Below are 23,899 nucleotides of genomic sequence, written 5' to 3' on the forward strand. Positions count from 1 at the left end.
AACCTCTCCGATTCAATTTTCGGTAATTAGTCCAAAAGTTAGCCAGCTACAAAACCTAACTCTCACAAATGGCTTCACTTCACGTAATCACGGTTTTTTGTTCAAATGGCTAGACTCGTAAAATATTTAGAAGTCCATGGGTTAAAACAGCCGCCGGAATTTAGTATTATTGACTGGAAACTGACTTCGGCTCTAAAAATATGTATGTCAATTAAGCTTTAAGTGGTTTTTTGAATGACTATACAGATGTCGGGTTACAAATGGCCTAAAAATGATTTTACATTAACCGTCATCAAACCTTGTATTTCCATCGTGGCAGTTTGCGGGTTGACAATGAAAGGCGATAATAATGACGGGTGTATTCAGATCTAGACTTATCATCCAATCCTTCTCACATCGCAGGCGTGAAATTGCCTCATTGTTCCAGGCAGGCGAACAGACTCGCAACAAAAGAAGTGTTGATTTTCAAAATTGGTAAATATTATTGATACGAAAAACCAACAATGAGTAACGGTCCGTCCACACCATCAGGTTGTCGGTGATGTGTTTTGACACACAATCCACGTATAAACACTAGAACCAGTGTGTACTAGACTTTCATTCATAAATCAGTCCAGATATTCTGGCAGAGCTCCATGTCGACCAACCCCTTACATATACATAATCGGCTGGATCATAATTGGAGTGTAGGTAAGTAGTGCATCGCTCTCCTTTCAGTTAGCAAGTCTTTATAAATACACACTTTTCACATCCGGATGTCAACAAAATTCACTTACATCAATTCAGAATTGACAAGGTGCAGTGATTTTAAGATAAATTGAGTAAGTGTCCCAACACAATGACAGGGTAAAGAATTATCCACTCAAGCACCGCACGTGTCATATCAACATCTATAGGAAAAAACAAAATACAACTGTACCACAATCCTACGTAGTTTGTGCGTCGATCATTCTGAAGTACCGAGCCCACAAGTCAGGAAATCATTTCATAATACTGACAATGTTCCTATGTAATGTCAAATGAACAATTATCTAAGAACAAAATTTTTTTGATGACACAGTTCAAGTTCTACATCCTGTCCCTAATACCGAGAATGTATACTCCACAATTTTCAGTGAAAAGTCTCCTGGGTGAGTATAGGTACAAGGCTATAGAAGTTATATACCAACTTTAAAGGCACAGTTCCAGAGCCAGCCGAGGGCTACCTTACATACAGGGTAGCTACAGTTAAAGTGAAACTAGAGCAGGCGGTAAACCAGGCCTGACCTCAGTGTTAGACACATCTGTCCTCTGTTTGGGTGAGAGGTAATTATGTAGGGGAGGGGGCGGTAGATTCTCTTCTTATCTCCAACATTATGTGTAACACTGAGGATCATAGAGATCACTCACTTCACAGCCAATATGTAAACATGGGGATTTTTTTTCTTGTTTTTATCATCTCGACAAACATCTCATCTCTATAACACACAGATCGGACAACAGATACAATTAGTTTGTGAAGAAAGTAACAGGTTGATCGGTCCATGTCAGATTTAAAGTACCGCTATAAAATGCCTGAGAAAACATAGCAATTCTCATGCAGTACCATGCTACACTGTACAAAAAATTCTTATTTTCATCGTTTTTTCAAAAAATTTCAAGGTAATTAAACCTTCCAAATATTATTCATCCAAATTAGATCAATTTCTCTTCATTTTCCTTCCTTTCTAAATCAGAAATGCCATAAAAAAATAACGAATCTTATTTAAGACAAAATTAAGAATTTTCTTGTAGATTTATCAATACATATATTAACAATTCAACAGTTGTTTTCCGTTTGATTTCAAGAATGAAATAATTTCTTCTCCCAAATGAAAATCACTACTCTTACTTGAATTCAAACTTTCTTATAAATAAGCAAACATTTATACCTTATCAGATATAAAATCCGGGAGCAATCCTGTTGTACAAATTCAAACAAAACATTGAACAGATTTAAAATCAAAGTCTAAGAATTTCTAAATCTGCCTTAATTGCAAACAGATATTTAACATTAGTTGTATTCATTTTGATGTAACAACAGAAATCTTCCATTGGGGAAAATAAAAGTGTTTCAGATGTGAAATTATTATCATATATTTTCATTTTAACCATGACAGAAGCTGATCGTCCCATTCTACGCTAGACCCATCACTATGCCCATTAAATGCCAGTATGCATTACAAATTTTTAAAAACATTGAACATCTGTCTGTGTGACTGACATTATCAAACCATCAACGTCTCTCATCGCGGATGTTTTATCAAAATGAACATCCCCTTACATGTCTGAGTTTTGAAATGATAACTTTTCACAAATGTCTGTTTTTTTCTGAAAATTTACACATTAGACGGTATCGGGAGTAATCTTATATCCCAGAGGGGAAATACAAAGATCTGCACAAAGGCACAGGACAAGGCCGTCGGCAAATCATCTCTTTATTCTCCTTAAAACGGAAAGAAACTCCAGCCCTTCACGGAGTCTTCCTCATTACTACAACTAGAAATACACGCCTGAAATAACGATCTCGTAATCGAATTATCACTACAAATAAGATAGTGTTTATGATTCCATCCGTCTTTCTCACACATATATATACATAATATATACAGAGTATTATTCTGGGATCGGTTGTTTTGAAATTATCCTAATCTTAAAACATTCAGTTATAAAAGTGTCAATTAGCAACTACACTTATCTGTAAGAAAATATTGTGATTTTTTAACAGGACAATAAAATTCTGTCAACACCTCATTCTTAAACAGTAACATGTTCTCACAGGTATACAACCAATTCCATTCATATCAAACTTGCGGTAGATGTATTAAAAATTTGAGAGAGAAAATGTGTTCCAAATAGTTGATACCTATACTATTCCACAGCTCACTTGTTTTAAATCTATATAACTTCTTATAACACATCAAATGTGAATCTTCAGTGTGAGGTTTAAAGATTCTTAAAATTTATGTCAAAAACGAAAAAGAAAGCTTCAATCTGAGGTTTGCAGATTTGAAAGAAAGAAAGAAAGAATCAATGTGAAGTTTAAATAAAAATTCTTATATGGAAAGAAAGAAAGAAAGAAAGAAAGAAAGAAAGAAAGAAAGAATCTAAACTTTAAATAAAGATTCCTATATGGAAAGAAAGAAAGAATCTGAAGTTTAGATAAATATTCTTACATGGAAAGAAAGAAAGAAAGAAAGAAAGAAAGAAAAAAAGAAAGAAAGAAAGAAAGAAAGAAAGAAAGAAAGAAAGAAAGATTTATCAGAGACTACCAGTAAGTTATCCAAACTTAAGAATATTTACTTCAGCACTGATCAGGGGTAACGGATCCTGTCAATACGATGTACAGTACATTACTGTGATGTATGGCTCTCCGAATACTTTAACCAGTGTCAAATTCAAACTGCCAGTTGTCTTTTAAAAAGTTTTTAAGAAAATAATTGAAATCCTGGCTTGTATTTTAAGTGTTTCACAAGACTTGATCAAGTTTCAACTGTGGATTGTGTTCTCAATTTGAATTAAATTTGAATTTGAATTCCATTCTTTTTCCTTCGGTTGGAGTCAAACAGACACGTGAAGACATAACAACTACATTAGCGACACAAATAAATCTTCTACGCAGCTAGTGCACAATCTTTCTGATGTACTTTTCTGAATTTCATTTAAACAAATACACATTTTTCTTCTGTCTTTCTCTAGTGAAATGTACAAGAACCTTCTCAAATTTTTTTTTTTGCAATTTTTTTTCCTATTATCTAAAATAGAGCTTGTTGATCATTTATCATTACTTGTATTTATTCTTATTTTTTTAATTATTTTTTTATATATACCTGACATTGTGAAAATACACTTGGCACTTTGTCTGATGTGATGTATGAATATAGGCAAATGGTCCGTTTTATTTCCTTTTGTCATTTTTTTTTATAATGAAATGAAGATTTTTAAAAGTATAAATCCATGACAATTAACACTTGTGAAATGTATGCTTGCATGTTTGTTACAGTTTAAAACATCTGCACCAACTTGCTCCTTGACAGGTGATAGAATGTCCCTGTTCACACAGAATGTGGGTATAAAACCCAGGGACCTGTGTCCTAGAGGTGAGACCCGAGACAAACCGCTGACTGAAATCCTTAACCTGACTAATCTCTCGAATATAATCTTGATTAAAATTCCTGGGAGCAATCAATTCCAAAGTGACAGTTAATTTTCTTGTTGACTGGAAAATCATTGAAGATTAATGCAGCTAACAGGATCTTTATTCGATCTTTATCTGACAATATATATACCAGTTCTGTAGAGCATTAAATAACCAAAACAAATATAAACAGGGGAGGTAATTCTCTATGTCAACAGACTCCATCAAAGACTTCAGTAACAAGGGCAGTACAAATAAATGCCACGCTTAGCCACTCAACACTAGCCAGTGGTCAGTCTAGGGGATTTAGGACAGATTGACCAACAGGTGGTCGGCTGTTTGTAAAGGCTGGATGACTCATGACAGGTGTGAAAATGAGTACTCACCAACAAGGGGGGTAACTCTGGGTATAATAACAGCCAGCAAGGCTCCAGAAATTCATTATGATAAATAGTGATGTTTAAAAGCTGCTGTTTTCAAAGTAAAAGGATTTTAATGAAATATAACACATTGTTTGTAACTTTTAATCTTATTTATGATAAATTAGGTATTTGAAATAAATTACAGAATGTTTGTAGCTTTTAATCTCAGAATGAATCGGAAACTATGAAATCTATTCCGGCCACCATATCAATCTAAGTATATAAATTTTCAATTTAAAATCTTTCACTATCTGACCACATGCTAGGGGTCAATCAAAACAGAGGCTAAATAGATATGACACAGCTCCTACTAAAACAATCCCTCGCTGGGACATTGGTCGATTAACTGTCCTTTTAAACCACACAACACCTGCCATTAGTGTGGAGCCGATGTCACTGAAGGTTGGAACAGTCTAACTAATCACCTTGTTGTCAAGATGACTACTGACTTAGCCAGGAATCTCCCCAATACAGCATTATACCTCTCTATTAAATATCAACAAATATTTCCTACACTAATCAGTGAAATATGCCAGTAATCGCAGGTGAAAGCCCTGCATGACCTCCCGTGTCATCGGAAGGTTTTTCTATAAATCTCTTCGTCAGATGTTGAAGATGTGAAGTATTCCACCTCCCTAACGATCAGCATTTCCAGGTTAGAGGTCAATTTATAAGATTCCCCTATATAAACAAAGCTATACCACACAGCTGATGCAAACTACTTCACGTCTTGATATTAATATCCACGTAATCACGTTATCGACTTTCTGCCAAACTTCCAATCTCATTGTTATAACATCCTACACACATAAAAAATCTATGTGTATTAATTGAGCTAAACTGGGGATAGGCCATATGTATACCTGTTCCCCGCCCAGCCCTATACCTAACAACACAAGCCCTCTATCTCAATCTAATTATAACACCCCCAGGTGTGTAATAATTTGGGGAAATTGGAACGATTATAGAACCTCCTAAAACTCTCTTACAGAAACACAAGGTAGATACCGAGATTGTAACATGCTGCTTTATAGCGTGTCTGTAGAACAGGGACAGGGGTAAAGGACAGAGGGCTTTATAATATCGAGGGGCTCGTTAAAAATAGAAGGGCTCATAAGGTTTGAGCTAGTAATATAGAAGGGCTCATAAGGTTTGAGCTAATAATACAGAAGGGCTTAAACCAAGTTTGAGCTTATAATATAGAGGGCTAATCAGGTTTGAGCTTATAATATAGAAGGGCTAATCAAGTTTGAGCTTATAATATGGAAGGGCTCATAGACTATATAGAAGGCTCATCATGTTTGAGCTAGTGATGTAGAAGGGCTCATCAGGTTTGAGCTTATAATATAGAGGGGCTCATAATATAGAAGGGCTCATAAGGTTTTAGCTAATAATATAGAAAATATAGAGCAGCTCATAACAAAGAATAATATAAGAAATAACTAGAAAATGTCTGACATGAATGCTCTCACTGCCACTGGACACCCTGACACAGTTTAATCGGCAGTTCCTAGGTAGCTAGGTGCATTGGGACAGGGACGGGACGCGATGGGACGCAACGCAACAGGACAGACATGTGTAACACTACACCCCCCCCCCCCCCCCCCCCCCCCCCCCCCCCTCCCATTTTATAATTATTATTTGAACTCTGCATATTACATATTATAATATCATAATCATATAATCACACAGGTAATATTTTATATTGTGTATGTTGTACTGTTTCCCTAGTATCACTATTGTTGGTTTGGGAGCCACGAAAGAATTTCACGGAGAAAATCTTTATTACAGCTAAGTTCTATCATCCAGTGAAAAACTTTATTACAGCTAACTTCTATCATCCATGGAGAAAATCTTTAGTACAGCTAACTTCTATCAGTCGGCACTACAGCCAGGCTACAGGTGTGTACAGGTGAGATACAGGAAGTTTCTGACAAACACTTCCTCTTACCTCTGCCAACACCTCAACACATCAAAATTACTTAAAACATTATAATTACCGAGGAACTTAAACTGTGGAATGAATAAAGACACACATACTCAAATTTGTTATGGCGCCAAATTTCTTGAAAGGAAGATAGTTTGCTTATTGGAAATATGAAACAAATGGAGATAGCTGAAATCTCCATTATAACTCAATATTAAAGAGAAAGGTTTGAAGGAATATTCATGATATGAAGAACAGAATTATACGATGAACAAATATCAAAAGGTTGAAGTCCTTTGCTTTCATAGGCAAAGATTGGTGTAGATACATAAATACTACAGTTATACTATAGTTATAGTACTTAGTGAGACATACAACAGCGGCAACGTTCTGATACTACCCTCGGCATCTGACAGCAACTTTACGCCACCCCTCACAGAACTGCACCACCCCACGCCACCCAACACCACCCAACACCACCCCACAACATTCTTCGCCACCCCTTGCCTCCCCGCACCACCCCAAGCCGACCCACGCCACCCCGTGCCACCCTCCACAGCCTATATAAGAGAGTATCAAGCTCCAGACACACTGAAGACCTCTGAAGAGTTACAATAGAAACGAAGTCGGTCAGGTTCTACAATCAGATACCCACACAAACCAGACTTCTGTAGACCATTCCTTCTGTCACCTTATAAACTATTATAGCAAGGAAATTTTTCAGTGTAGAACCAATGATACAATACTTATCATAACTTTAGATTCCCTCCAAGCCTCCCCTGACCTTTCACCTTGGCAGCCCTGCAGTATCCTGATTAATTCATAAGACAAACTTACATAATGATGATACAATCTTACATACATCGCTGATGTCTGAAACCCATTGTTTTCAGGAAACAATGCAAAGTGAAGGAATAGCCATGTCATGAATATAAAGTGCTTTTTTCAGTTGAAATGAACATGGACAACCGGCAGACCATTGCAGGCAATACAAGTACGTCTCTGTATCTCAGAAGCCTGTCAAAACTGGAACCAGCATTACATACATCTGGTAACATTTACACTTCATCTCATCTTTTTTCAAAGACCATCCACAGAAATTAGTAAAAGTTCAACCCTTCATGTTCGTATTTCAACACATGCATCGTTTGCCTTGAGCTTAACCGTCCATCGGCTTGAGCAGACAGACTAAGTACCTTTCACAGTGGTTGGCCATAAGAAACAGTAGTCGAACAGTTTCTTAAATGTTTTCCCTCAATACACGAAGTTTGTTTGCCGCAGATGACGACAACCATGGACCTCATATTTCAAGGGTTGCCAGTTTCCATATTTATTCCCGAACCGAACATTCAAAATTTTTCTGCAACTTTTTAATCATTATTTAATCTTAATTTCAAATTTCTGACAAATTAATCATAAAATAAGGTGAATGAACATCTCAGTCAAACACCTAAGCTGACCGTACTTTTTACAGCTGTGTTGCCTAGTCGTGTCCCTGCTGAGCAGGTTTTCTTCTAATGAAACAAATGCTTGTAAGGTTCAAACATGGGTGAACACAGAGGCAGTTCCACATTTTCAATTTGTCATTCTGTAAAAATAAACAGTTTTTGACATGTGCTACATTCATAGTGTTCATTATAGAACTGAATTTGTTCTCAAACATTCACAATGAAGTGCTATTTATCAGTTTTTATCAGTAATATTCAAACAAATTTTGCTGTCTCAATTATGAAACTTTTTCATTATTGAAGATTAAATCAAGTATATAGCAGTTTAAAAGCTTAAAAAATTACTCATTTTTTTAGGATTTACACACATTTTGAGTTTCATGACCAAAAAATATTTTACTGGATTCACTCAAATCTGCAGTTTCAAGACAGGAGATTTATTCCATTGTTAAGATATACAAAAATTTTAAGTTTCATGACCAGAATTCAATCTCCCTGATTCAAACGAATTTTGCAGTGTCAAGACTGGAGATTTATTCTAGAATGTCAAATCCTGTAAAACCTATCTATGACAGATGTATATGATCACTTTCCAGAAATTTTGCAGACATCCCCTTCAATGGACCGAAGATAAATCACTCACTTGGATGTTTCATCAATTCAGGCACACCATTTCTCTATCAATCTCACCTTCAAAATAACAGGAAATAATCTAGGATATTTCCTCCTTTTAAAATTGAATTTTCTTTTCTTTCATGATAATAATTAATGGACGGTAAAAAGTTTAGAGAAAAACAAATGAAACCAGGAGTGGGTTAAGTGGATTGTTGAGATCTCCGGAACTGATCCATCATGTGTAGGTGATGAGGGAGACCTTCAGTTAATCTGAGGAGGCTAATAGGGCCCGGTACATCCTCTGGCCTTATGGTGATCCCAATTAGACAGTTTATCCCTCATTACCACTGAGTTAGCCTCCCCCCTCCCCCTCCCCCTCCCCTACTCAGCATGAGGAAGTAAGTATAATCAGCTGTAGCATCAGCGTGACCACTACTTATATAATGTACCTCTTAATCTGGTATATCTGCCATCCCGGCCATATCACCTCAGAATGATCCTTAGTATATATATAATAATACTCATAGCAACAGTTTGATCATCTGGCGGCTCCGTCTAAAGCTGCTTATACATGTAAAATTCAAGAGTTCACCTTCTCTGTGTAAGACCCTTCCACCTTGTCTATATGGACCCTTCCACCTTGTCTAAAAGGACCCTTCCACCTTGTCTATAAGGACCCTTCCACCTTCCCTTTAGGACCCTTCCACCTTCCCTTTAGGACCCTTCCACCTTGTCTATAAGGACCCTTCCACCTTGTCTATAAGGACCCTTCCACCTTGTCTATAGGACCCTTCCACCATGTCTATAAGGACCCTTCCACCTTGTCTATAGGACCCTTCCACCTTGTCTATAAGGACCCTTCCACCTTGTCTATAAGGACCCTTCCACCTTGTCTATAAGGACCCTTCCACCTTGTCTATAAGGACCCTTCCACCTTCTCTGTGTAAGACCCTTCCACCTTGTCTATAGGACCCTTCCACCTTCCCTTTAGGACCCTTCCACCTTGTCTATAAGGACCCTTCCACATTGTCTATAAGGACCCTTCCACCTTGTCTATAAGGACCCTTCCACCTTGTCTATAGGACCCTTCCACCTTGTCTATAAAGACCCTTCCACCTTGTCTATAAGGACCCTTCCACCTTGTCTATAGGACCCGTCCACCTTGTCTATAGGACCCGTCCACCTTGTCTATAAAGACCCTTCCACCTTGTCTATAAGGACCCTTCCACCTTGTCTATATGGACCCTTCCACCTTCCCTTTAGGACCCTTCCACCTTGTCTATAAGGACCCTTCCACATTGTCTATAGGACCCGTCCACCTTGTCTATATGGACCCTTCCACCTTGTCTATAGGACCCTTCCACCTAGACTATAGGACCCTTCCACCTTGTCTATAAGGACCCTTCCACCTTGTCTATAAAGACCCTTCCACCTTGTCTATAGGACCCTTCCACCTTGTCTATATGGACCCTTCCACCTTGTCTATATGGACCTGTCCACCTTGTCTATAAGGACCCTTCCACCTTCCCTTTAGGACCCTTCCACCTTGTCTAAAGGACCCTTCCACCTTCCCTTTAGGACCGTTCCACCAAGTTTTAGGGGTTTAACTTTTTCCCCAAGTCAGAGTCATACTTCATCATGTCCTTCTATGATCTTGTCACTTAATCTTCTATTATCAATGCCTAAGAATTATTATCAATATGATCTGTAAAATTTTGATAAAAAAAAATTGACAATTCATAAATGCTCTCTTCATTCAAGTCTTTGTATAAATTTGTAAAGCAACAAGTTAATGGAGGATGACATTACATATGTAATGGATGACAATAAAAATATTATGTCATGAAATGTTACACATCAAAATATTCAAGTGCATCATTTTTTATTGTACATGCTTTGTACGTGGAAAAAAGGGAAAAGCTGTAAAGTTTTATCATGTAAATGGTGCATGTTACTCAACAAGCAAACACTACAATTTGTATCTGATCAAATTCTGCATTTTTCTTGAATTAAAAACTTGCGTGACCATGGTCGGAATCTGGCAAATTTAAGGTGTTTTTGGACCCAATAATTAATTGTCAGCTTGTCGTGTGACGGATAAAATGTTGAAAATTTGTAAAAGCACGAGGACGGAAGGCAGTAAAACATGTATCAGTCGCACGGCAATCTTCATTTTCCGTCCTTTTTACTCTCCAATAATTAGGTATAATTTTCAGCTGTTAATTACAGTGTGTAACACTCATCTGTATAAATTACAGACTTTCCAAGAAAAACACCGGCGTTGGTGTGAAAATTACGAGTCTTGAAGCCTGACATGCCTCGGCACTATATATGTCCCTGTGTATCAGAATGCGCCCTCATGTTTCAAATCACAGCAATCCATTCTAGCTGGCATTGTGTTGTTATGACGCTGCCTTGAACACGGACAGGAAAGATCCATTCTCGGAGTAATTGTCCTGTGTGCGGAACAGAGTGTCAATCTCGTAATGCAGCCTCTCCAACGACCAGAAAAAAAACACTGAAGTTGCATTTAATCATCACTTCATGCAACAGAACAGCGTAATCCACGGCTGGGCAGTGCCTGCACGATACCATCTATGGCTTTCCAAATTACAATATGAAATCTCTCCCCTTTGTGATGGCTTTCATAGTTTTTTATTTCTAGGCATGAGTTTGTCTCTCGTAATTTCATTTCTGTATCGTCAGAGACGAAAAGAGCTTGCAATCAAAATTAATCACATTTTTTTTTCCTAACGAAAATTCAACATTTTCTTTGTTAACTGTGCATACCAAAATGACAATCTCGTTCATGATTAATCGCCAAATGATTCAAACAGTGTTAGAGAATTTGTCTTGAAAATGGAAAAAATAATTTCTTTGACAGAATGAAGAACGACAATATATCATTCAACAAGATATTTATGAAAACAAATTAGCCAATTTAAACAAAACTCTAAGTACCTGTGACCTTTCAGGAAAAACAATTTTTTGAAAGAAGATTCCATTCAATAATGAAACAAAAATTTATTTTCTAAATTAAATAAATGAAGATAAAAAAGGTGACATGAATTTTCAGTTCAAGCTTTCTTAAGAAACAACAAAAGTGTTCTTATATGGTAAAATGATTTACAATGAATTATATCAATGAATTAAAATGAATAACTTAACCATTTTTGGTGAACTGGGCCTGAGACCATCGAGACAAAACCACATCAGGACTACCACGAGAGCCCTGACAGTACAAACGGTGGCTGCGGTGGGATATCTCAAATATACAGTAAAATTTGGTGAAAATGTCGGACTGTGACAGGTTTGGAGATTAAACAACCGACTATGACAGATTCAAGATTAAAGAAGGATATAAAATTTCTATTGGTGTGATATACTTATCATGAATCACCATTTTTTATTGTTTTTCAACACCTCTAAATATTTCCCACCAATCGAGAAATTTACAGATAAAGTGTCTTGTGTAGATATATATCTTGATACCACGCTAAACTACTCTGTCCAGTGTGTCCGACATAATCATTCTGATTTAATAGTTAAGGTCTGTATTTCTCTTTAAGTCATATGCTGACCATGTCCGACACCTCTCCCATTCATAACAGTTCTTAGTGTTCAAAAAATTAAATTTCTAAATTGGAGTTTTTTTTCGAATTTCTTTTTTTAAATCATTTCCAAATATTTTATACTATCTGCATGACTGTTTCAGGTAATAATTAATGCAGTCTTCATCTGAAAATGCAGAGAATTTAATGGATTTGGAAATGCAGACAATCTACCATATCAATAGAAAAATATATAAAATAGAAACTAGAAAATGTCTGCAAGACATAAATGCCCATACTGCCAATTGACACACGGCCGAAACACTTTGGTGAGGATCGCATCAGCAGTTCCTGAGATTAGCTAATTACATGGCAGGGGCATACATTTTAAGAGACTCATAATATATATTAGTAAGTTGAGGGTCCAGGATATGTTTTCTCTGCCGACCTTGATCTCATCCTCACACCTGATGCCCCAGGAAGATCATGATTCAAACAGCTTCAAGATTTCTCGATTTCACAGGAAGTATCCAGGTTGTACGAGTGTGAATCAAACCATAACCATCTGCATGTTGGACTGTAGTTAATCTAACCATGTCTGAAGTTGATTTCGGTGTTTCCAACCCTAAATACACTTTTACATTTTGTACAGACCATCATCAAACTCCACGGAGATCATTTACATCTAATCTGATCCGAGGACTAACCACCATGCTTTATCACTCTCAAAGATGGAACAAAATGTCTGTCGTATTAAAAAGAGGAAGAAAGAGCCGTCCTGCTTCCTGACTTATCACTCCGACTAAGCCGACATCTGCTTCTGATCAGGCCCCTGCTAAACTAAAATCCTCAATTTTACTGGTATATTTGACCGGGTGACATGTGTTAATATAACACTTAATATCAAATGGATTCTTCGATAGGAGCATCCTGCAATTTACTGCAGAAACTTCCGTCCCAGCCCCAGGGATCCCTACGTAACAGAGGACGCCTCCCTATACCTGTATCAGTCACTGGGGGTGACTTACTGTCTACACAGCCAACCCTAATCTAAACAAGTCTGAAGAGGGCCACACTTCCTTAATTGGGATTTTAAATAATTTCAGATGCACTTGTGATGACGACAAGAAGCCTGCTACATCAGACACATACATAGATTTACTCTTGGAAGACTTTCAATTGAATCAGCTGGATTTAAAGTTGAGGACGACTCTTATCCCATTGAAATTATTACAGACTGAAGCTGAATTAAATGACCTAAACTTGCATACAATATTACGGTACATGTCATCAAATTTAATAGAATTGGTATTTTAGTATTATTATGTTCAGTCATTTTAAGTTTCCTTAAAAAATATAAGAATCCGGGTTGCGTTTTTTTTTTGCAGAATTCCTGATTATAACAAAAAAAAAATCAAATTTTATGATAAAATTCCGATTAATATAACATATTATTGCAGAATTCCTGATTATAACAAATTTTTTTTCAAATTTTATGATAAAATTCCTGTTAATGTAACATATTACTGCAGAATTATATTATTGTTTTCCTCTGACAAAACTATAACATTTGAGGTGCTGTGTACAGCACCTTGTGTTGATTTATTCTTGAACACTGCTTTTTTTCCCCCTACTAAACGACAATATTTACTTAATTTCTATGGACAAGCTGTTAAAACTATCCTACAGTGCATAACTCTGGTCAAAGATGGTACTTTAATTATCGTGCTGTTGATGGTTCAGAGGAATCGCCTGCAGAATTCATCATATACATTTAATATAAACATGATATTGTGTTGGGTATCGACCTCTATCAGTAAACTCGATCATTATCATTGCTTTCCCTCCATGTGATACAACTAAACCAACAAACACCACAATATATATACAACTGCACCTGCACACAAATCTCTTCCACTTAAAAGGCTGAACTTATTTACATTTCTCCAATCCGTGTTTGTTTATTTGTTTACATGTAAAATATCAACACACCAGACTTAACACTACCCAGGCCCAAACTAACCTGCAAAAACCCTTCAAATGAAACCCAACGTGGTCCTGTGCTGAAAACTATCACATGTAATTATAGGGTTCTCTTCTTGAAATGAGTTTGGGATGGAAATTGGTCCAGATGCTGGAAAATGAATTTAAGATTATGAAACATTTTCCAGCATTACCCAGCATGACCAGAAGGCTATATTAGTTTAACAGAGGCACATCTTGAGCTAGAAGAGTTTATCTTCCAATGAAGATTCTGTTACTGTCAAGAAATACTTTTAAATTGACTAAAAAAGTGAATTTCAAACCTCATGATACATTTCTTTTTCCAAAATTTTCATAGTGTCTCTTTATTTTTTTATTTTGCCAATATCAAGGCAGTAATTCTTCCTAAATTGACCAAAAGAATGAATTTCAACTTTGCATATCTATGCACCCCTTTTCCCAAATGTTTGTTGTTTCTCAACGACTTGAGACAATAACTGTGAGTGCAGTCCCCACGTTGACCAAAACAGACTAATATTGAGGCTGTACTTTTCATCCCCGTACTTAACCCTAATGACAGATCGTTTAACGACATCAAGTATAGAGATCCTAATCACCAGCACTTGGTGTCAAAAGCCAGCCCAGTTGAGCCAGTAGATCGCCTTGGACTCATGTACCGCATCTCTAGATAAAAACCATCCACTTAACTGGTTCCCTCAGGAAAAAAAAAAAGATGTAACACACAAACACGTCGTAATATTGATGTTGTGGGATAGAAGAGTGTGGGACAGTTGTCTAGGGCTAAGTGCCGACAGGGGCCCCGACCTGTTACAATCGAGCACGGCCACTTTGTAGGTGGCAGAACTCTCTTGTTTTACACGAATGCTGAAAAGCAATATTACTATTTCATGTTCGGCGAATGATGAAACCCGTCTGTGAGCGGTTCATTCATAAAACGTTAGTGCGCCTGTTCAATGAATTTGTCAGACAGCAAGCTACAAATGTAGTGCAAGTTTTTTTTCACCAATATGGCTGTCGACTGATAGACATACAATTGTTTACTTCCGTACAGCTGACGATATCTGAAGTCGCCACTGGCACCCGTAAGAGGGCACCTCTCACCTATCAGCGTCCAATTGTCGCACGTCTGGCGAAGTATTGCATTACTCGGAAACTCCAGTCATACAAAAGACGACCTTTATGTTGATAAAAGGTTAAACTTCAATGATTAGTTTTCATTGATTGTTTACAATCAACAAATCCAACGACCTGAGGACTTTTAAATATTTGAAGTGTGTAATAAGCCACGCATAATGGGTCTATTCAGTGTGTCTACAAACACTCCAACACTTTATAACAAACGTCACTGTTACGATTTTCTCTTTTACTCTGTCTGGACGCTACAAATACTTCAACATTATATGTATTCTAAAGTAAGAATGTTTTTCATTTATTTTTTTTTTTTTGTCACCAATTTGTGTTTGCTTATGCACGACACATTAATCATTTATCAAAATTTCTTAAGATATTAATTCAGGGATGATTTTCAATACATAAAAGTTACATTTCACTTCACATTTTTCCTCATTAAAAAAGCATTGCACAGTATTTGTTTACTTAATTGGACAAAATGTATCCTGGAAAAAATGTTTTTCACAACTGGTCAACAATCCTGAAATTATTCTAGGTGCAAATTTGTGGTTAAATGAGTCATCACAATAAACATTAGAAAAGGACATATTTATGTGTCAACATGCACACTTTCAGAAGTATTTACTTTCCCAATAGTCTTTAAACAATGAATGGGATTTTTGTGTAAGGAATTTATAGGAAATCTGACTCCAGAGACGGCAGCCTTTCCATCACATGTTTAATGAATGGGTATTATAGTATCTTGGCTGTGTAATATTCCAGACAGTTATCAAACAAACTTGTTGACAAATACATGGACTCGTTCATTCACCATACTTAGTAATCCTACAACTCACCGATACAGCTGTTAACATTAGCTAGTCATACTGCCACGAGAATTTTATTTTTTTTTTATTTTCCCCCTAATTAATCTGGAAATCTACTCTATAGCATATTATGTCACAGCTTATGATCAATATTGATATTCAGTTTTTTTCATAAATCATGCAAAATTTAGATTTGATAATAATCATGATATATATGATCTATAAGATACGATTAGAAGTTAAATCTACTTGGCTTCTTAATTTGTATATCATTTAAATTCATCCATCTCAAATCCCTTTATCTGTAAGCATGTGTGACACCACAACCCATACTTAATTTGTATATCATTTAAATTCATCCATCTCAAATCCCTTTATCTGTAAGCATGTGTGACACCACAACCCATACTTAATTTCAAGGAGCCAAGAACATTGACATCCTAAGCTCTATAATTCTAAAAACAAATACATCAGTTCCAGAATCTCAACGACACATGCTGCTACGGCCTTTGTTAACAATCTCATTTCAATACTTTATTCGCGTTCAAAATGAGATTTATATTTTTGCTTGTCATTATAATTTTTTGACATCATGATAACACTTCTTCATCTTTCATTCAAAAGACAAACAAAATATGGGGTGTCAATGTCAACATTAAGCGGGTCTGTGAGAGGAGAGATCTTTGGGCGTCTGTAATGGGCCGACTCCCTCGGGTGTACTCCGTCTCACCAGGATGTAATGGCCCCCTTTAGAGGTTCTAACACACAGCCTGCCGATCCCCGTGCTCGGTCGGCATTGTCTTATCCTGTGGAACCATCAAACTCCGGACTAAAAACCAAACCATCAGACGGCAGAAATGGAACTCTCCAATTAAGGAGACAAAAAGTTTGTTAATGGGAAAATAAATTAATTTGTATCTGTATGAATTGTGAAGAGTCGAAAGGACCCAACATACTTCAGAAGTGATGAGATATTTATGAGATGTGTGTGACCATTGATGAGTCGGGAGGAAGTAATGAGATATTTGTGAGATGTGCATGAGATGAGTCGGGAGGAACTGACGAAATATTTATGAGATGTGTGTGACCAATGATGAGTTGGGAGGAAGTGATGAGATTTGCAGAGCAATGATGGTAAAAGCCAAACTATGACCTGTTAACTCAGGTTAACAACAAACTAGGACCTATAACTCAGGTTAAAGACAAACTAGGACCTATAACTCAGGTTAAAGACAAACTAGGACCTATTAACTCAGGTTAAAGACAAACTAGGACATGTTAACTCAGGTTAAAGACAAACTGAGACCTATAACTCAGGTTAAAGACAAACTAGGACATGTTAACTCAGGTTAAAGACAAACTAAGACCTATAACTCAGGTTAAAGACAAACTATGACCTGTTAACTCAGGTTAAAGACAAACTAGGACCTGTTAACTCAGGTTAACAACAAACTAGGACCTATAACTCAGGTTAAAGACAAACTAGGACCTATAACTCAGGTTAAAGACAAACTAGAACCTATAACTCAGGTTAAAGACAAACTAGGACATGTTAACTCAGGTTAAAGACAAACTAAGACCTATAACTCAGGTTAAAGACAAACTATGACCTGTTAACTCAGGTTAAAGACAAACTAGGACCTGTTAACTCAGGTTAACAACAAACTAGGACCTATAACTCAGGTTAAAGACAAACTAGGACCTATAACTCAGGTTAAAGACAAACTAGAACCTATAACTCAGGTTAAAGACAAACTAGGACCTATTACTCAGGTTAAAGACAAACTAGGACCTATAACTCAGGTTAAAGACAAACTAGGACCTATTACTCAGGTTAAAGACAAACTAGGACCTATAACTCAGGTTAAAGACAAACTAGGACCTATAACACAGGTTAAAGACAAACTAGGACCTATAACTCAGGTTAAAGACAAACTAGAACCTATAACTCAGGTTAAAGATAACCTAGGACCTTAACTCATTTTAAAGACAAACTAGGACCTATAACTCAGGTTAAAGACAAACTAGAACCTATAACTCAGGTTAAAGACAAACTAGGACCTATAACTCAGGTTAAAGACAAACTAGAACCTATAACTCAGGTTAAATACAAACTAGGACCTATAACTCAGGTTAAAGACAAACTAGGACCTGTTAACTCAGGTTAACAATAAACTAGGACCTATAACTCAAGTTAAAGTCAAACTAGGACCTATAACTCAAGTTAAAGACAAACTAGGACCTATAACTCAGGTTAAAGACAAACTAGACCTATAACTCAGGTTAAAGACAAACTAGGACATGTTAACTCAGGTTAAAGACAAACTAGGACCTATAACTCAGGTTAAAGACAAACTAGGACCTATAACTCAGGTTAAAGACAAACTAGACCTATAACTCAGGTTAAAGACAAACTAGGACCTATAACTCAGGTTAAAGACAAACTAGGACCTATAACTCAGGTTAAAGACAAACTAGAACCTATAACTCAGGTTAAAGATAACCTAGGACCTTAACTCATTTTAAAGACAAACTATGACCTGTTAACTCAGGTTAAAGACAAACTAGAACCTGTTAACTCAGGTTAAAGACAAACTAGGACCTATAACTCAGGTTCAAGACAAACTATGACCTATAACTCAGGTTAAAGACAAACTAGAACCTATAACTCAGGTTAAAGACAAACTAAGACCTATAACTCAGGTTAAAGACAAACTAAGACCTATAACTCAGGTTAAAGACAAACTATGACCTATAACTCAGGTTAAAGACAAACTAGAACCTATAATTCAGGTTAAAGACAAACTAGGACCTATAACTCATTTTAAAGACAAACTAGGACAAGTTAACTGATATCATTTCCTTACTGAAGACTGACCATACTTTTACGACGGAGTAAGCCAGGTGCTGTAAGACATTTAATCCAATATATCAATTCCTAGAAGAAGTAAATATTGCCAGAAAATTGGTTTTAAAAGTATTACCCACATTTAGTGTGGGAGTCTAAAAAACCTGTCTTACATCACAATGCAATTACATTGATCCGGAGAGGATTGTCATCCAGCAGCCGAATCTCACCGACATTTGGTGTAGGGAGAACGCTACAGCCATCTAATTCAATCTGCCGGAATGAGGGGTTGGTCGGCTATTGTATTATCTTATACACTGAGCACTAGATTCTAGTTTACGAGAATGCGAACAAATCTAAAAGGAAGTTAGTTCGGAGAGAAAGACATTGTCTACTGTGAAGATTTTTCTTTGTTGTGTGTGTCCTATATAGACAGCATTGTGTTAATAGTCCCATGCTCCATAAAGTGGGTTACATCTGATTTAGCAGGTGAAGACAATACTCTCGATATATCACGAGTTTCCAGATAATGTGTTAAAATCATGGAGTGCAAAATCTGCAAATAAAACTACACAACTGTGAAGACCTACTCATCTAGCTTATAGGTCATATACTGATTTACTGACCTACATTATTTATTAAAAGTTTTGATATTATTCATTTTACACACAAAAAATGTCCCTTTAAAGTATATTTTGTTTGTTTGGTCACTTAAACAACCGAAAGCAAATTCACATAAAAAAATCTTCTTTTTTATTTTATTAATTATTCTTTTTTTTTATTACTATTGTTTTTTTTACCCCTTTTTTGTATTTTTTTGCAATATCTCACTTTCCTCACATGAACAATATTAATTTGGAGTCTTTTGAGATTGATTAAGTGTAAGAAAATTTCCTTGTATATTTTTTCTACCTGGCACTGAACATCTCCCCCAAATAATATAAACCCATATTGAGAAAGCTTGCTATAAAATCTACAATACATGATATCTTATTACACAAAGAAAATTGGACAATGACCCAGACCTAGTTAGTACATTAAACTTACGATAAATCAAAATCTAACATGACAATATAATAAGTTGAATGTATTCATAACAATCCGGATTGAAATCAAATTAACTCCAGTTTTTATCAACACGGTATGAAATGATTAACACCGAGGGTTTAAATTCTGAAAAAAAATTGAAATAAAAACCTTTGATTATTTTCTTATAAATACATCTATAAGGTTATTGTTGGGGTTTTTAATCTCGATAAAAACATTGTATTGAAAATACGGATACGCTGTTTGTAGGGGTGATATTGACACCCTGTCAAGTGATTACACAGGAAAATGATTTTTTTTTCTGTCTGACTCATGGGTCTTCCTATACTAACCCCAAATGACTGGCATTATAAATATCCAATATCTACAATACACAATGACAAAGATTAATAGACAATTTCACAGATATCTATCAGATCTTGTGATATATCGGCAATAAAGCGGTGCTACGACCAGATAATCTCAAGCATTTATCAGGAAGCGGTGCACCTGACCGCCTCAATACGGTGACCGCAGTCGGGCTCCTGTTTCACCTAATAACACACGATCAACACCAAATTGCAGTGATCCAGCTAGTGGCAAAAGTGCTAATATGTGTAATTTTCACGTATCAAGTAGGTTTTAATCTTTAGTTTGTAGACAGTATGGCGCAAAGAATGGATCAAATCACAGCAAATACGTAGTCTAAAACCACCAAATTCTTAAATCATAAAAAAAACTGGACAATTATATTGGCCTATGCTGATTTTTTATGCAAAGGTTATCAAAAAATTTTAATAAATATATATATATAGATTGAAGTGCTTATATGCTTTACTTAAATCAAGAAGTGTTTCGTAAGTTATATTATTCTACATACTTACTGGATACTGAGAACCAGAAAAAAATAATAGATATATTTGAGTCTTATTTTTTTGTTATTTTTTTGTTATTTTTCATATACATATATATATTTTCAATTTAAAAAAAAACAAAAAAAAACACAGGATTGTCATTTGAACATGTTTTACGTAATGTTGACCAATACGAAAGGCAAGGAGCTGGAGATAATTATGGGGCAAAAGAATGTGAGACAAGGGTCTGATACAGGGATCACACATGGGTTTAATAGGGGCCAATATAGGCTAAGAGAGGCCTCGAGTGGGCTGATACAGGCATCACACATGGGGTTAATAGGGGCTAATATAGACCAAGAGAGGCCACGAGGGGAGGGTCAGGGGCCACGAGGACAGGAGTGTTTTACATCACCTCATCTCTCACACAAAGACATCAACAGGAAGAGTATCTACATTTCTGCCATCACTTATAAACGCCATATAGATGTGTGATCCATTATGACACGAAGAGGGCGGCCATATTTCAAACAGGAGGAGCCTCGTGTTACAGCACAGCTGACAGATGCTAAAATCAATTTCATATTTCAAAGAAGAAGAGAAAATATAGACTGACATTTCTGACTTGTCTTCAGTAAGACCTCAATCGCGGAAGCCTTTGTGATGTCGTTGGTGCTACGCTGACAGAGGTGCCAGGCCAGGGATGTCCTCACAGATAATAAACCGCTCCGTATAGTTTCTAATCAACAATGACAGTAATCGGGGCAGACATTCGACCATAAACATCGCAGGGCAACAATACATAACCAAAAATAAATCTTCGTAATCACAAAAACCTTCCTCATCCCAAACTTAATTTGAAGCGACATGGAGACATCAGTTCGTCTGCCCTTTCTGTAGTAAGGAGCAGGGGTGGTTACGTTAAAAAAAAAATTGTCAAAAAAATTATGTGATGATAAAAGCTGAATTATTGGAGCAGAATTGACAAAGGAACTCTAACCGGGGCCAAGTGCTAGATTCTGTCAATATTGAATCTGGGCGAAATAAATTGTAGTCTTAACAAGATTACGTGGAAATATGGTCCCCAACAGAGCATGCTTTACAACCTCTCAACATTTAATGTTGACGGTTAGGTTCTTCGTCAAGATACAAATTGTCACCCAGCAAGCCAACCAGCAATTTTATGGTTCGGAGCTGCTGCACTTCGATTCTCTCTCAAGATTTAATGCCAATACAGGTATTTTGTTTCATTACTGAAATATAAATGGTCACCATTGCTAGCAGGCGGGCATGATTTACCAAGTGCTTGCTGCTTTTTCAATCTTCTTTGATAATTAAAACTACCATACAGGTACAGAGTTTATGAGTGTGTCCCACGGCTAAAAAACACAGATGTGTCAATTTCTTCTGTCCTTCATTTCACTTTTAACTTAATAACGGCGCTGAATAATTCCACATCTTAATCATCACATTTCTGCGTTTGCTTTGTTCAAATATTCCAATAATCAGACATTTCTTAAAAATATCCAAAAACATATCTGCATTTCAAATAATGATTTTCAATTAGGAATAAATTAATTTATTAATATGTATCTTTAAATCACAAGCAATAATTTTTTTCACTTTTTTCATAATGTTAATTTGACATCATCAGCTTGGTAAAATTTTTATAATCATAATTTTTTTTTTAAAAACATTTTATTTCACAACAAAAAATAAATACACACTTAGGGAAGTAGCAACACAGCAGAACTGGAGGTTTTAATCAGCATGAGTAAAAGCTGGACAAGTGATATATGACAAATTTCTGTCACAGATATCTCTTAATCTGATATAATTTTACACATTCAAGTAATTAATGAATTTAACTTTTAATTCAACACAAAAACAAGCCATGAAAATAATTACATAAGCAACAGCATTGTTAGTTTTCCCTATTAATGGCCAATTAATTAGATGGAAATTGCTTTTGGAAATAGCGACAGCAGAATGGTCAATAACAAACAACACTTTTCACTTACAATTTCATTGAAATATTCATTGAACACAAAAAATTGCTGCAAGGAAATATTTGACTAAATAAATTCAACGAAAATCAAACAACTTGTGACAGTCTCAATGTCAAATCCAACAAATCTGTCTGTAATTAACACTTAGTTTTCCAAATGAGATTTTATATCATATAAAAATATATATATATATATATATAAACGAACACCAATGTGACACAGCGATAGTATTGAAGCTGCAGGTATTTCTGGCTAGGTGATTGGGTGCCATTGAGTTTGAGGCCCGGTCAGGACACGAGTGCAGACATAACGTTTTTCGATATGTCTAAGATTTGTTAAAATAAATATCCCAATATTTTTGGTAATAACTTTGTCTACTGTGTAACGTTCTTATCTCTCCTTGCCTATCCACTAAACAATATGGCTGAATTTTACCTTTTTATTTTAAAATTCTTTAATGTTTTCTACTCTGATATTCTCATCCAGAATATGACTGACCAATGAAAAGTGACTTGATCACTTTAAAACTGTGTCTGAAACACGTTACTTTTTAAATACCTCACGTCCAGTAAACAAAATGACTAAAATTTGAAAACTAATAAAAGTTTGATTAAAAAACACAGCAATAAGCCTTGTGGTTTAAGACAACCGTCTTCAATACTATTGGAAACAGGCTAGAGGACACATGTGTACTGCTGCAATATGCCTATACTTAAAACATGATAGTACCCTGGTATTTCACCCTGGGGGGATTTCCTTCAGCAGACAGTCAAACACTACGAAAATATGTATAGTTTACGTTCTTCATCTGATAAGTTCAAATTATCTGAAATCGTGTCAGTTATAAACAACCAGAGTTCGAACTATTACTAGCTGAAAACAATTTTTTTTTCTAGAAAAAAATGCATGTTCGAACTATCTGCGTGTTCAGGGTAACCGGAGGTTTACCGTAACAATATTTCTATCGTAAATACTACAGTAATAATCATACTCAAAATAAAACAATAATATTGTTTTAGTTTTGCGTAATTGAAACATCTCTATAATTACGATTGCAAAATGAAAAGTAATCACTACAAAGTAAGAAATGCAACAATAGTTG

At 36.0% G+C, this 23,899-nt stretch overlaps 1 protein-coding gene across 13 annotated transcripts in view; it reads right to left on the reverse strand.

The window, feature by feature from the left end:
• Positions 1–23,899, reverse strand: part of LOC117342172 (misshapen-like kinase 1) — a 116,771-nt gene that overhangs the window by 56,098 nt on the left and 36,774 nt on the right. The window lies entirely within an intron of this gene.

Source organism: Pecten maximus, chromosome 14 (assembly GCF_902652985.1).
Source record: "Pecten maximus chromosome 14, xPecMax1.1, whole genome shotgun sequence".
NCBI classification, from domain to species: Eukaryota; Metazoa; Mollusca; class Bivalvia; order Pectinida; family Pectinidae; genus Pecten; species Pecten maximus.